Genomic DNA, 15086 nt, shown 5'->3' on the forward strand with positions numbered 1-15086 from the left:
GGACACATGGAGCGGTCCAGACCTACTGGATCCTATTGGCGAATAAAAGAAAGCTAACATAAGTTAACTTAATTACACAGTCAGAAAGAAACCCTCATAATCACAGAATCACACTTAGGGACATTGCGAAGAAAAAAACCCCTCCCTTTAACAGGAAGAAACCTGACTCCTAGAAGAGCAGCTATGGCCCAATTGTTTGGGGGGTGAGGGGAAAGTCACACCAGAACAAACATTTTAGGCTTAACTTAAAAGCACAGAGAACGTCTCCCTTCCAAACCCAAGCAAGAAGCTGGTTCAAAGATAGAGGAGCCTGGTAGCCGAAGGCTCTAATGCCATTCTACTTTTAAATACTCTATCAACCACAAGTAAGCCAACAGTCTGAGAGCAAAATGCTCTGTTAGATATTATGCCGTCTTTAAGATGTAGCCTGATTATTCAAGAATTTGTGTTTGAATTTCACTGTGAGCCAAAGAAGAGAAGCTAATATGGGATAAATACAGTCTCTCTTTGTCTGTGAAGGTTCTCAGTCATCCAGGTAATCGTAGTCAAAGGAGCTTGCAAAGAAAAGCGTCTGGACTTCTTTAAGTTACTTGAAGACGTTTCACCTCTCATCTGAGAAGCTTCTTCAGTTCTAAGGTCAAATGGTGGGGAGTCCCAGATTTAAACCTAGTGGGAGTAACCCCCTACAGAGGGACAAAAGGACCCCCTGATGATCCTCTAATCGCCTGAGCCAAGGTGTGAAACTGAATGTGGGTCCCAATCAGCCAGAGTTTCGGGTGAGCTCATTGTGAAACCTGGCCCCACCTTATCATGTGAATTCCTGAGGTCAGATAGCTGGCGGATCTGCCATCTATAATCCAGTTGTGAGTTCCCTCCCCAGACGCCTTAACGCCCACTCACATCCTGGGCCATCTGACCTCAGGAAATCAGATGATAGGGTGGGGCCAGGTTTCACAATGAGCTCACCCGAAACTCTGGCTGATTGGGACCCACATTCAGTTTCACACCTTGGCTCAGGCGATTAGAGGATCATCAGGGGATCCTTTTGTCCCTCTGTGGGGGGACACTCCCACTAGGTTTAAATCTGGGACTCTCCACCATTTGACCTTAGAACTGAAGAAGCTTCTCGGATGAGAGGTGAAATGTCTTCAAGCAACTTAAAGAAGTCCAGACGCTTTTCTTTGCAAGCTCCTTTGACAGTCTCTCTTTGTATTCTCAGTTATACTTTCACTGCAGTGTTGTGGATGAAACAGAGGCATTTTAAGAAGCTTTTAGAATCATCTGAAAATAATGAATTATTATATCTAGTCCATCCTAGAGGTGATACATGTATAAAGTTGCCTTTCAGCAACACTCTGGAAGAAAATATTTCTAATTTTAGCGATGTTGTGCAAATGAATGAAGGAAGCCCTACATATTTATTTAGTAGGCCAAAGGAAGATTTTCTAAATGAGTGCAGTGCCGTTTCTTTATCAGATTGGGTATTATCTGCATTAAGGGCTTGCGTTTGTGAGTTATAACAGGGAGTCAAGCATCTTTGATTTGTTGCCTTATTTTGCAGAGAAGCTATCTGATTATTAAGTCAGAATCAGAATACTTTATTCATCCCGAGGGAAATTAGGGTTACAGCAGGCAGCACGCTAATGGCGCATGCGCACTTAGAAAGGAACCTTCTGACCAACTTTACACAAACATCACATTGGGCAGACATGTCAGAAAGGTAGGCTGATAGGAAAAAACAACGAAAATACACTACATGAGGTAAGAGGAGAAAAAAAAAAACTCCACTCAGACTGAGCTCCTAGTGGGAGAACAGTTTGATAACAGAAAAAACACCTCAGCACAAAAGCACACCATAGAAACACAAGACAAGCAACAGGGGCGGGTAAAGGGTAAGAGAGAGCCGGTGTAGACAGCGCATCCGGTCCTGCAGCATCTGTGCTGGTCCAGTTGACTGCTATCTTCCCCGGTAGGGCACAAGCATCGAAGGCGTTGGAAAGGGAGGGGGGATGAGTGAGTGCTTATCAGTGTAAGTGTGTGTGTGTGCGTGTCCATAGTTTAGCTAAGTGATGACGTGACGAATCCTACTTCCGGGCCTAAAGTAGTCTGCATTTAATATGGCTTTTGTGTTGTTAACATGTTTAATGCTTTGTATTTTCTTCTATTTAATCTCAAAAAGCTCCTAAAAAAAGTCAGTGATCACCGTTGACCTCCCTCGGCTTTTATTACCGCTAATCATTTATTTAAGCTCAGTTTTTAAAACCTTTCGATGTAACTACAGCACAGCCCATGCAGCAGCATATGAATGACTAACCTAGCGGTCACGTTGCACATCATTATATACCAGCTAGCCAAACTTCAGTAACCCTACAAATGTCACTGCTGTTTAGTTTTCTTTCTTCATTTATGTTGGAAGTGATAAGAAAGCTGTTTTAATTTGTTTCCAAACCGCCGCAGTCAGGACATGCTATATTGTATTTAGATGGAAGCTAGCGAGCTAACTTCCTGCTAACTTCTAACTCCATTAAATGTCATAAATTCCGTTTTCATGGATGCCTGGATGTTAAACTCAGTTGTTACACCTGGTAGAGCAGAATGCTGATAATTTTATTAAAGATGAAAGACTTAAGACAGTGTTTTAACTCTCAGTAATGCCACAGTGATCATTTGATATATGGACCTGCAGCAGAGTTTAGGCCCAGACACGGCTAGTGACGTCAGACTGAACGATCGGATAGCGTCGAGCCGCTGTTTATGTAAACCAATCAGCTATAACATTATGACCACTTGCCTAATATTATGTTGACCCCCTTTTTGTTGCCAAAGCAACCGTGTGTTCCCCTGGTGAGCAATGCACACACCCAGCCATTCATGTGACATTTAAGAATGTGCGATTTAGACAGATTCCACTCTTGCATTGCTCTGTGATTCAGTTTTGATGCTCCGTGTCCATTTTTGACGCTTTCAGCTGTAGAAAAGGATCTACTGGGGCACCCTGACTGCAGCTATGTAGCCCCCTACACAGTAAATCATGATGTGCTATTTATTCTGACACTTTTCCACCAAAACTAGCATGGACTTTTTCTGTAGCAGGTCTTTTGGATCAGACAACATGGGTCAGACTTTGTTTCCCGTGTGCATCAGTGAGCCTTGGCCACTCGTCCCATACGGTAAAAAAATATATTTTAAAATACATTTTGAAATATATTTCAAAATATACAAAAAATGGCCAAAAAATATATGTGCTAAAATACATTTTAAAATATATTTATATATTTAAAATGTATTTTAGCACATATATTTTTTGGCCATTTTTTGTATATTTTGAAATATATTTCAAAATGTATTTTAAAATACATTTTGAAATATGTTTATGTATTTTGAAATGTATTTTAGCACATATATTTTTTGGCCATTTTTTGTATATTTTGAAATATATTAATAAAATATATTTCAAAATATAATTTAATTTTATTTAAAATCATTCAAAAAAAATATAAATTTAACCCTTCATATATTTCTAAGAAAACACATTCACATGTAACATCTGAAAGAAATCTTTATTTGATGTTTAAAACATACATATAGCATATCAATCAAGCAAGGAATATTCATTTTATAAGTTTATTCTCATTACATACTTAAACATTCTAAAAGAAACACACACACATATACATATATGTATATATATATATATATATATATATATATACACATACACACACACACATATGTGTGTGTATGTGTATATGTGTGTGTGATTGTATGGACATAAGTCAGCATACTTAAAATGTAATTTCTTTTCCTTTTCCAGCAGTCTCAGTTCCCCCAGCTTTCACGGCAATCCTCAAAGCCCTTCTGGACATGCTGGGAAACCCCTTCCTTACCGCCACTGTAACAAACAAAAGTCACAGTTCTATTACTTTTATCAGAGTTAAAATACAAATGTGATTTATGTTAGCTGGCTTCATTTAGCAAACAGATATTTCTGTTTATATAGATACAGATATTAATACAGATATATTTTACGCATAATTTTACCTCTTTTTTTTCCTAGATGGGAAGTCTATCCAGTTCACATTACAGTAATGCTAACACCCCTTTTGGTCGTCTCTCCTTACCTTCCAGCATTCATAAATCTGTTGACCTTCTTTGTCTGAGACCAACCACTACAATGCATCATCACCTATTTGTATTGGTAACTTACTTTACAACCTATTTTAATGGTTGCAAAGTAAGTTACTTGTGCTGTATGCAATTTTAGATACACAGAAAGTCTTCACTTACTATATATGGCTGTCATAGTGTCCTTATCAAGGGCAGTTCTTCACTCTGCGCCGATGTCCGTTTTGCTCTGTCCTCCTATAAAAAGCATGAACATTTGAGTGTTTGACTAGTTTTAGATTTCCAAAAATTTGATATTTGTACAACTAAACATTTGAACTACAATATATGCTATTGAGCGATACTTTTATGGGTAATTTTTGGTAAAGAAACTGGTGACAGAGTTGTAGGCTTTTTAAAGTACTATTAGCTAACCATTTGAACTGACTTTCAAAGCTGATTACCTTTTAAATTGCTGTGGATCAAAACCTCCAGTGGGAAGGCGGCCATTAGAAGAACACGCACCATTGAACCTGAAAATAACAAAAACAAACAAAAAACAGAACAATATATAAGAGTCCGGTAGGGTAATAAATCTCTTCTGAAGCAATATAGTTCATTTTGGGTGAAAAACAAAACATTCCTCTAAAATATATATACTGACATCAGCAATCAACATCATGATTGTAATTATTTCCTTTTTAGTACATCTACTGCTGTTTGCATGTGTCAAGCACTACGACTGTATCTATGCATATGCAATGTCTAAGCAGTAGTATTGGTCTGAATGACAACAAACCTAACTAGTGTTTTGGAAAATCTGTTAGAAAACAGTTATTTCAATAATTATGATTAGCATGTGACACAGACACCGCATAAAAAACTACAACAACAAATACTTACTTTAGGAGGATGGGGGAGGGCAGCATGAGGTTGAGACTTTGACATCTGTAAAAAACAAATTCATGTATTACAAACAAGTCACTTAAAAATACATTAATGTGGCAGACTGTTCCCTGTTCAGATGCAGTGTATAAGTACAATCAGGGCTGTCACAACAATGGGGTGGGGCCAAGTGGCTGCAACCCTAGGTACAATGTGCAGGTATATATAATTACATATAATATACGTGAATAAAGCAAGAATCTGTTTAGGTTAGTCACGGTGCTGACTGATGCTTGCTAGGTTTATATGATTGCAAACTGCACAAAAACAACAACAGCAACAACATTAATGACAATGACAAACAAAATTACTTACATTTATGTAAATCTCACATTAGGAAGATCTGCATTCGATTTCATGGGCTGAAATAAATAGGCAGAAACATTACTGCTAAAAAAATAAAAAACAAAAACTCTAAAAAGCCTAAAAATGACTTAAAAAGCAAGGAAATGTGGAACATTGTAATTAGCGAACATTAATAAAGCATAACTGTTCTTTGTTTCTAACCTTGGTAAGTACTCTGTAGCCAGAAGGAGAGGTAGGATTTCTGTGAAAGCCAAATTAAATGTGAATAGGCTTTGATAGTTATTGAGAAGGCAGAATAATAAGAAAAGGCAAAAGTACGTCACAATATAATTAATTAAGTTACATATTTTGATTACCAAATTATGGAAGCGTGGAGCTGCCACCCAGGCAAAAGAAAAATAGAGCTGTATCACGTTATGACGTGAAATGTTTATTGTTCTAACATTATGCTTTTCATGTTTGTATAATATAATATCACGTTATTATAATATACATAATTGTCACGTTCGCACAATATTGTACGGACGTGATAATTATGTACATTTTTCGTACAATGTTGTTCAAACATGTTGTTCAAACATGATAGTATATTGTTAGAACGATAAACTTTTCACGTTATAACGTGATATACTTATATTTCTCTTTTGCCTGGGTGGCAGCTCTACGCTTCCGTTCCAAATACACGAGAATAAAGTTATATGGGAAAAGGCACCTGCTAGCTTGATGATGGAGGCTTCTTAGACTGGCCACCCGCCTTGGCTTCTTGTCGCCACTCCATGAAATAAAGGTCCGTTTCCTCCATGCCGGCTAATTATTCATCCTCATTAAAATCTCGTATATGTTCAGTTGGCAGAATTGAGAATTTTACATCTTCCAACCACTTAATTAACGCGAACATAATCGGCTTGTTTCTTCCCGTCTCCTGTATCCGGCCGTTCCTCTCGCTGTCAAATTTCGCGCCTCAGAGACGTCGTTATTTTTCAAAAAAAAAAAAAAAAGAAGAAAGAAAGAAACAGCAACAACTACTAAAGAGAGTTTTTGCACGTTCATTGCACATTTGTGGGAATGTTTAAATATTTAATTTTTATTAATTACTTTTCATTATATCTTTATTTTTTAAACCACCGTGGCAATGCGCATGCGCATACACTCCATGGCTTTGGAGTTGACGTAATGTCGCAATGCATTGTGGGAGCGCAGCACCATCTTGGCAGGTCACGAATCAAAACAAGATTGCTACGAACCATTCTGAAACGTAGCTCAAAAGAAAATGACGGTATAGAGACAGATTCTGTCCAGATGCAAAGAGACGGTACTTGATTGTTGAAATGTGGACCCGTATGAAATATAGCCGTGGAGTAGAAACCCTGAAGACCAAACCGCTATTGACTTAGCATGATCTACTCTCATACCTTGTCTGTGGAGTCAGAGCATACACGGCGCACCAATTTCGCAATTATAAATCTCTGGAGGCGCACATCCAATTCACCAAGGACTGGGTACAAGATTTGGCTATTTTTAAGCCTCCACGTTGTGAGTACGGCGTCATTCAAGCAAAGGTAAGTCAGCTTGAGTACTGCGAGTAAAATGCGTTTGATTCCCCCCAACATTCAAATTAGTGCTAGTAAAAATTCATTCGTGAGGGGGAAATTACAGTGAGAACATGTAGAGGCTCTGTTAGAGGGATAACATAGTGAGTTCAGTGCATTGATGTGACATTGTCCTGAAGGATTTAGTTATTCTTTATGGTTAAAGAAATTGCCCTAATTAATTCATATTTATTATAAATAATCCTAATTACACATCTTGCACACAAGAATTTCACTCACATGTGCTGTACCAATGTACCTGCACATGTGATGTGACAATAAAAAGTGATTTGATTTGTGATTTGATTTGACTTGCTTCCTTGTTTGTGTCCTGTGTCACTAAAAATACATTCATTACATACTTTAGGTTCATTTTTTGCTGATAGGTTTCTAAAAAGAAACATGCAGATTTAGAATATAACATGCAGCGTTCTATAGATGGATACATAAAAACACTTTATTTGTTACATTTATGATAAATGGATTTGAAAGTAAATAAAACACATTTGTGTCGGACTTGGCTTATTAAAGTTCTTGTCTTTAAATGAACTTTGTCTGTGTGTGTTTTAGGTCCTGCACTCTTAAAGACTGAATTGCAGCATTGCAGCCACAGGTCATTGTGAGCATCACAGGGAAGGTTGAAGCCGCCCACTGCAGCTGTATGACTAGAGTCGTGGAGACTTGCAGCCATGTCACTGCTCTTCTGTTTAATGTAGAAGCAACAGTGAGGATCTGTGGCACAAGGACTGTTACAGATGAACCTGCATACTGGGTTTTGCTGGGTAATATGACCAAGATACAGCCAGAGGTTGGCCATAAGATAGACTTCTCCTCTTCAGCTGCCCAAAAAAAAGGTTCTTGATCAAAACATAAACAGACCATTCGTTGTGACAGGTAAAAGAAGCCATCCTCAAAAAAGAAAAGTTCCACCTGCTACTGTGGAGGAGTTGGATCAACTGATGGGACAATATTTTTCCAAGCATAGTTCTGTTCTGAATAACCCATAATGTTTTAATTTAGGGGGCCATGTAAATACTTTGCATTTACTGAATATGTACTTACTAAATACCACTGTTCAAAAGTTGAATAAAGAAACAAAGAAATGTTTGCCTATTTTTAATTAAAAGCACTTTGTCGAACATCACATCAGTTACAATGTAGAAAAAATGTTATGTATAGTTTACAAATGACAAAATGTTCACATAAAATCATGACAGCATTTGTATAATATCACCCACTACTAGCATTCTGTAATTTACTGTCTCTTTTGAAAACTTATCACTACATAAACAGCACAAGACTTAAAAGTATTTAACAAGAGCATTTTTCCCTGGTTTTACTACCACACTGGGGCACATGTTCACCAAAACGCAGCAAACCTTTGCCATCTTATCCAGGAAGGTCACCTTTTTACCCTCACATGGAAGAAGTAATCTGATTGGCATGGTGGTATGTAGCATGTAGTTTGAAGCAGGGATTTCGTAGTGCCCCATGTGTAGTGTTGGAACCCAGTCAGGATTTGTTTCATTCATTTCATAGGCTGGTTTGTTGCAATAATGCCAAATAATTAGCAACTCTATAAATAGAAGGTAGTTCTGCATGTTTGTTCTAAGTTTGTGCTATTGAAAATAAAATTAACAGGCTATAAATAATAATATGAACTTATTTAGAACTTACCTGAATGAAAATACTGGAGCACACCAACAGATATCTGTGGCTGGTAGAGAACTGAATATCAGCTCGTCTCGCAGCTGCTATCCAGGCTAGACGCCTTCTTTTGGTAACATCCAACACATAAGCTCCCTCATGATGTTTCCAGGTGAGGAAACAATGAAAAGAGAGCCTGTTTTCAAGCTTATTCCTTTGTCGGTAGTGCAATCTAACATTACAACCGACCACACAGCAAGCATTTGTTTGGCCTGCTAATATGGCGCCTTGACCAAAAATCGTGGCTACGCCCCATCCCGTAAGATCACGCTCCAGAGCCCTATTAACGTACGGATCTAGAAAGAAGACGCTGCATTTTTAACTCTGAGGGAGATGGAGAATGAGCCTATTTCCAAAACAGTGGAGTGTGTTCCTTTAAATACTAAATTGTATATATTGTCAAAAACTAAAGTGTACATAGCAGTTGTTGTATCTTGTTTACTGTATCACTGACAGATAATTTCAAAGTCAATGAACGCTACATTATAGTGAGATATTGTGTAATGTGAAATACTGTAAGCAAATGAATAAACAACCTAATTCGTGATAGACCTTTGACTCTGTTTTGTTTGAATCCAACTGTTTTTTGCAGATGTGCATAAAACATGTTACTTTTAGTATTGTTATCATTATCATCATTATTGCACTAAATATATTTTAAATAAAGGATACTTTGATATACATTCTACTGTAAGGTTGGAAATGTATTTTCTTCACCCTAAAATATGTTTTGAAATGTATTTTGGTTTGAAAGAAATACATTTTCAATTTCAAAAATATATTTTTTTGGAGCATCACAAATACAAAATATATTTACCATATATTTGAAATATATTTTGGCCAGGAAAAATGTATTTTTTTACCGTATGGGGTGACTCTGTCGCAAATTCACTACTATTCTTTCCTTTGTCCAGTTTTGACAACTGAAACCAGGGATACCCCACAAGAGCTCCAGCTTCAAGGTGGTTTGCCTCAGTTCTCTAGTGATCACAAGTTGGCCCTTCACAACTTATTTGATCATTTCTCTTGCATTCGCAACTGCAAGTTGCATCCGCAAGTTGTGGATGATTACTACACCTTTCTAATGTGACGTTGCTGTCCCTCCCGCTCTGTTCCTGTGCTACTGCGAGTGTAACTACCGCCCCTCCCCCCTCACCTCAGCCCAGAGCACAAGGCTCAGGTGTGGAGTGAAGCTGAAAAAAGTGCGAGAGAGAGAGGGTGAGTGAAGGAAAAAAAAAAAAAAAACCAATCCACGGCTCGCGATAAGGAGCTGGCTCGCGTCGTTCACGTCAAAGATCTGGCTCTAAGAGCCATTTCGTTTGCATCACTAGTTCTTTGTAAAACCATGATTAAAATATATCAAACCGTTCAGAGTAAAACACCATAAAACCAGGAGTCAGTCAAGCCCAGTGCGTAAACGTTTGTAAAATGACAACAAGGCTACAACAAGACTGCAGCAATGTGGAACAATCCTGTAACAAAACAGAGGGAAGCAGTCATCAAGGTCCACCCTACTATATGCCACATTATAACAAATGCAAGAGTCCCACTGTTACACCCCGGCCTAGGCAACCGGCGTGCAACTCAGGAAAAATAGAAAAAAAGGGAAAAAAGGGCCCCCAAGCTCACTGCTCTTAAGGAGGGCGAACTCATAAAAAAAACTAATACGGGCTTCCACAAAAATAATCCCAAGACGAGATTTAAAGCAAGATACGACATTTATTTACATCACCAAACACAAGGCGCCAAACTATTTACAACGGGGGGGGGGGGGAAGATCGCGACCATGACATACAGAAACACAGGGCTTAAATACATAGAAGGAGCAATTAGGGAATGGATCACAGGAGGGAAACACAGCTGGGGCAAATTAGACCTGACGAGACAAGGAAACGTAAACTGAACACACTAAGATAACACAGACTTTCAAAGTAAAACAGGAAACACATAACAGTCACGCCAAACCAAAACGCCTAAAACAATACACTACCAACGCTGAACCGTAACATACCCCCCCCACCCAAAAAAAAGGGCCCCCAAGCTCACTGCTCTTAAGGAGGGCGAACTCATAAAAAAAACTAATACGGCCTTCCACAAAACTAATCCCACAAAAATAATCCCAAGACGAGATTTAAAGACGAGATTTAAAGCAAGATACGACATTTATTTACATCACCAAACACAAGGCGCCGAACTATTTACAACGGGGGGGGGGGATCGCGACCATCACATACAGAAACACAGGGCTTAAATACATAGAAGGAGCAATTAGGGAATGGATCACAGGAGGGAAACACAGCTGGGGCAAATTAGACCTGGCGAGACAAGGAAACGTAATCTGAACACACTAAGATAACACAGACTTTCAAAGTAAAACAGGAAACACATAACAGTCACGCCAAACCAAAACGCCTAAAACAATACACTACCAACGCCGAACCGTAACATACCCCCCCACCCAAAAAAACAATCATTTAAAACATACAACCCCAACGAAAAATGTTTGTTCCATGTCCAGCCCATATGGCACCGGCCGCCGTCCCGCAGGCGACGCTGATGGCTGGACGGGTCCTCCAGTGGAAACGGAAAACCGGAGCGGGCCCTCGGATCCTCCAGCGAAGACAGACGAAAGGCTGGAGCGGTCCCTCGGATCCCCCAGCGAAGACAAACGCGCAGCTCACAAGCCGCAAACACAGACATGCAGCTCACCAGCCGCAAACACGAACACGCAGCTCACCAGCCGCAAACACGGACATGCAGCTCACCAGCCGCAAACACGGACACGCAGCCCACCAGCTGCAGAAGGCTGGAGCGGTCCCTCGGATCCTCCAACGAAGACAAACGAAGGCTGGAGCGGTTCCCCGGACCCTCCAGCGAAGGCGGATGAAGGCCGGAGCGGTCCCTCGGACCCTCCAGCAGACGACGAAGGCTGGGGCGGTCCCTCGGACCCCCCAGCGAAGGCGGATGGAGGCTGGAGCGGTCCCACGGACCCTCCAGCAGAGACGGACGGCTGAAGCGGTCCCTCCCTCGGACCCTCCAGCGAAGGCGGACGGCTGAAGCGGTCCCTCCCTCGGACCCTCCAGCGAAGGCGGACGGCTGAAGCGGTCCCCGGACCCTCCAGCGATCCCGGACGAGCCCCCATATGTTACACCCCGGCCTAGGCAACCGGCGTGCAACTCAGGAAAAATAGAAAAAAAGGGAAAAAAGGGCCCCCAAGCTCACTGCTCTTAAGGAGGGCGAACTCATAAAAAAAACTAATACGGGCTTCCACAAAAATAATCCCAAGACGAGATTTAAAGCAAGATACGACATTTATTTACATCACCAAACACAAGGCGCCAAACTATTTACAACGGGGGGGGAAGATCGCGACCATGACATACAGAAACACAGGGCTTAAATACATAGAAGGAGCAATTAGGGAATGGATCACAGGAGGGAAACACAGCTGGGGCAAATTAGACCTGACGAGACAAGGAAACGTAAACTGAACACACTAAGATAACACAGACTTTCAAAGTAAAACAGGAAACATAACAGTCACGCCAAACCAAAACGCCTAAAACAATACACTACCAACGCCGAACCGTAACATAACGTAAAACCATGATTAAAATATATCAAACCGTTCAGAGTAAAACACCATAAAACCAGGAGTCAGTCAAGCCCAGTGCGTAAACGTTTGTAAAATGACAACAAGGCTACAACAAGACTGCAGCAATGTGGAACAATCCTGTAACAAAACAGAGGGAAGCAGTCATCAAGGTCCACCCTACTATATGCCACATTATAACAAATGCAAGAGTCCCACGTACTACTCTCTAAAGGGCAATACTGAAATGAGCAGCTTTCCTGAAGAAATCAAACCGCTCTGCAGTGCTTAGCCCCCTAACGCTATCGGCCACCTTGGATGGGAAAAGAATGCCAAATGTCTCGGTTTGGTAGCGAAGCACAGCTGTTTCTTGTAAGGTTCTAATTATCAGCTGGGAAGTTGTGGATGTAAGTGCTGCATTTGTGGACATCATGTAAAAGCCTACCCAAAATCTACTTCACTACAGAAAGAACAAACTTGAGAAAAATTTAGTGAACTATATCAAGGCCATGGTGTTAGCATTTTCTTAGCAGATCAGATTATTCTGATAACACTGGAGTGCAGAGAGAACAGAAACAGTCTGACTAAGTTTTACACATTACAGTGTCTGTCGCTTGTCCATAGAATTTTTGCTGGAGAGAAACATTCAAAATTCCTGCACACTGAGAACACTTTACAGAAGTCTGTATTTTCAGTTTATTTTGGGGGAATCATATACATCACAACTGTGCTATTCAATCGAACTAAAATACAACTTTTTAAATGTTGTATTGATCATTTGTTTTGAAAGTAAAGCGAATGCATTGCTAACAAAAAATGCAAATGTTCTAAGTTTTTCTAAGAATTTCCTGTTTCTTTCATAATTATATTCAGGGGGCAAATGCATTTCTTATAAACACGAGTGAAGTGTCCTGTATGAAATACACACCTTTGGTTTAATGTGATAAAAAATACCCCAACAATAAAGGTCACAAATATGTCACATCTTCACTTTGTTCTGGAGATTAGGAACATTCTGAGAAACCCCCAAATCGGAAAATGTAATCTAATCTATTCTGGGTGTCACTTTGCTGACACTAGCACTGTCTGGCACGACAGCAGTGCGTTCTTTTCTGTTCTCTGAGCTGAGACAGTAGGAGCCCGCTGCTGGCGCTCCACTCTTTGCATCCTGAGCATTATATGAGTGTAAATGTGCGTTAGTGTCTGCTTCAGTGTCATGAGTAGTGCAAGCCTGGCAATGTGTGTGTGTGTGTGTATGAATCTGTGTGGGTGGGTGTCTGTCTGTCTCAGACACCAACCACTGCAATAAAAGAATGCAAGCTCTGTAGAGTCTCTAGGGAGTTATACCTGTGTCTGTGAGAACTGTCATGTTTGTTTTTAATCTTTCTTCATGTTTTCTGTTCAAGGGCATGTTTGATGCATGATGGGCTTGATAGAGGATATGACTTGCACTTGACAGCCACCTCTCTGTATTAGAGGATTCATTTCAGCACCAATTTAAGAATATTCTACTTTTCTTCTGTTACCAAATATAAAATATGTGGGAGAGAGGATTTGCATATTTGTTCCGTGGCAACATGCAGACCTAGTTAAAGCAAGAAAATGCAATGTTCACTGTTTGCTGATTACCTGAAAAAGTGAACTAGAAAAAGAAAATCTTTGAGGGGCCAAGATTTTACCAAGTGATGATAAATTTCTGCAGAGTTGAAGCTTTTACTATGTTTTCTTATTTTTTTCCAGAGTTAGTGAGACAGGTTGACATCACCTATGAAACATCAGAGCTGAGAGCTAGTTAGTTTTTGCATTGAACAATGACTGAAAGTGGTGGGCTGGGGTTCCCACTTCTTTTTCCAAAGGTTGAGTGCTCTGTTACCAGCACCTATCCGCTCGGTAATTAAAATGTTTTATCTTACTTGGTTAATTGGTTCAAAGATGGAAGGTACCAAAGTTATTGTATCTGTCTGCATCATTTCTCTGAAAAACTGATTTCTTGAAGCTATGAGGTCAAATGTGAGTAAACGAATTATGATGAACAGTATTTCAGAATCAGAATCAGGATACTTTATTAATCCCTATGGAAATTATGTTGGTTACAGTTGATCCAGTACAGTAGCATTAACAAAAAACAAACTAGACTATTTATCAATACAATATGTTAAGATATGAGAAACAGCACAATATATACAAGTCACTAAGTGATAAATATTCAGGGTTTACGCATGTGATTATAAAAAAGTATCAAAATAGACAGCAACATTACAGATTAAGAAAGTGTGATCAAAAAGGATGTAATTATTGTAACTTTTACATTGTATTAGATAGAGGAATTGTACAGGGAGGAATGATTTCCTGTGCTGTTCAGTGGTGCTTTTTGGTAATCTCAGTCACTCACTGAACGTGCTCCTGTGGCTAGCCAGTATGTCATAGAGTGGGTGGGAGGTATTTTCCAACATTGTCTTTATCTTGTACAAGATTCGCCTCTCCGACACCACCTCAAGGGAGTCCAGTTCCATACCCACAACATTACTGGCACATTACTGGCCTTGCAGATCAGTTTATTGATTCTGTTGGCATCAGCAACCCTCAACCTGCTGCCCCAGCATGCAACAGTATAGAGGATAGCACTAGCCACAACAAACTCATAGAAAATCCAGAGTATTGTCCTACAGATGTTGAAGGATCTCAACTGACTCAGAAAATAGTGACGACTCTGGCCCTTCCTGTAAAGTGCAGTAGTGTTTTTAATCCAGACCAGTTTATTGTCTATGTATAGTCCAAGGTATTTGTAGTCATCCACAATGTCCACATTGACCCCGTGGTTTGGAACAGGGGTCAAGGGTTTC

General features: G+C 39.9%; 2 long non-coding RNA genes across 3 annotated transcripts; one reads left to right on the forward strand and one right to left on the reverse strand.

Moving 5' to 3' along the window:
• Positions 1-3967: 3967 nt before the first annotated feature.
• LOC308409087 lies at positions 3968-6448 on the reverse strand. 2 transcript variants are annotated; one of them, XR_013973937.1, is made up of 5 exons: positions 6068-6448; positions 5557-5596; positions 5365-5411; positions 5008-5052; positions 3968-4637 (listed from the first exon to the last, which is right to left on the reverse strand). It is a non-coding gene; the product is annotated as an uncharacterized lncRNA (long non-coding RNA). The 2 variants fall into 2 exon arrangements; XR_013973938.1 differs by lacking the exon at positions 6068-6448 and having other exon boundaries at positions 5365-6033.
• A 70-nt stretch (positions 6449-6518) lies between these two features.
• Positions 6519-8047, forward strand: LOC308408820. Its single transcript, XR_013973848.1, has 2 exons — positions 6519-6914; positions 7515-8047. It is a non-coding gene; the product is annotated as an uncharacterized lncRNA (long non-coding RNA).
• Positions 8048-15086: the final 7039 nt, after the last annotated feature.

This window comes from Rhamphochromis sp. 'chilingali', assembly GCF_963969265.1.
Source record: "Rhamphochromis sp. 'chilingali' genome assembly, chromosome: 13".
Lineage (NCBI taxonomy): Eukaryota > Metazoa > Chordata > Actinopteri > Cichliformes > Cichlidae > Rhamphochromis > Rhamphochromis sp. 'chilingali'.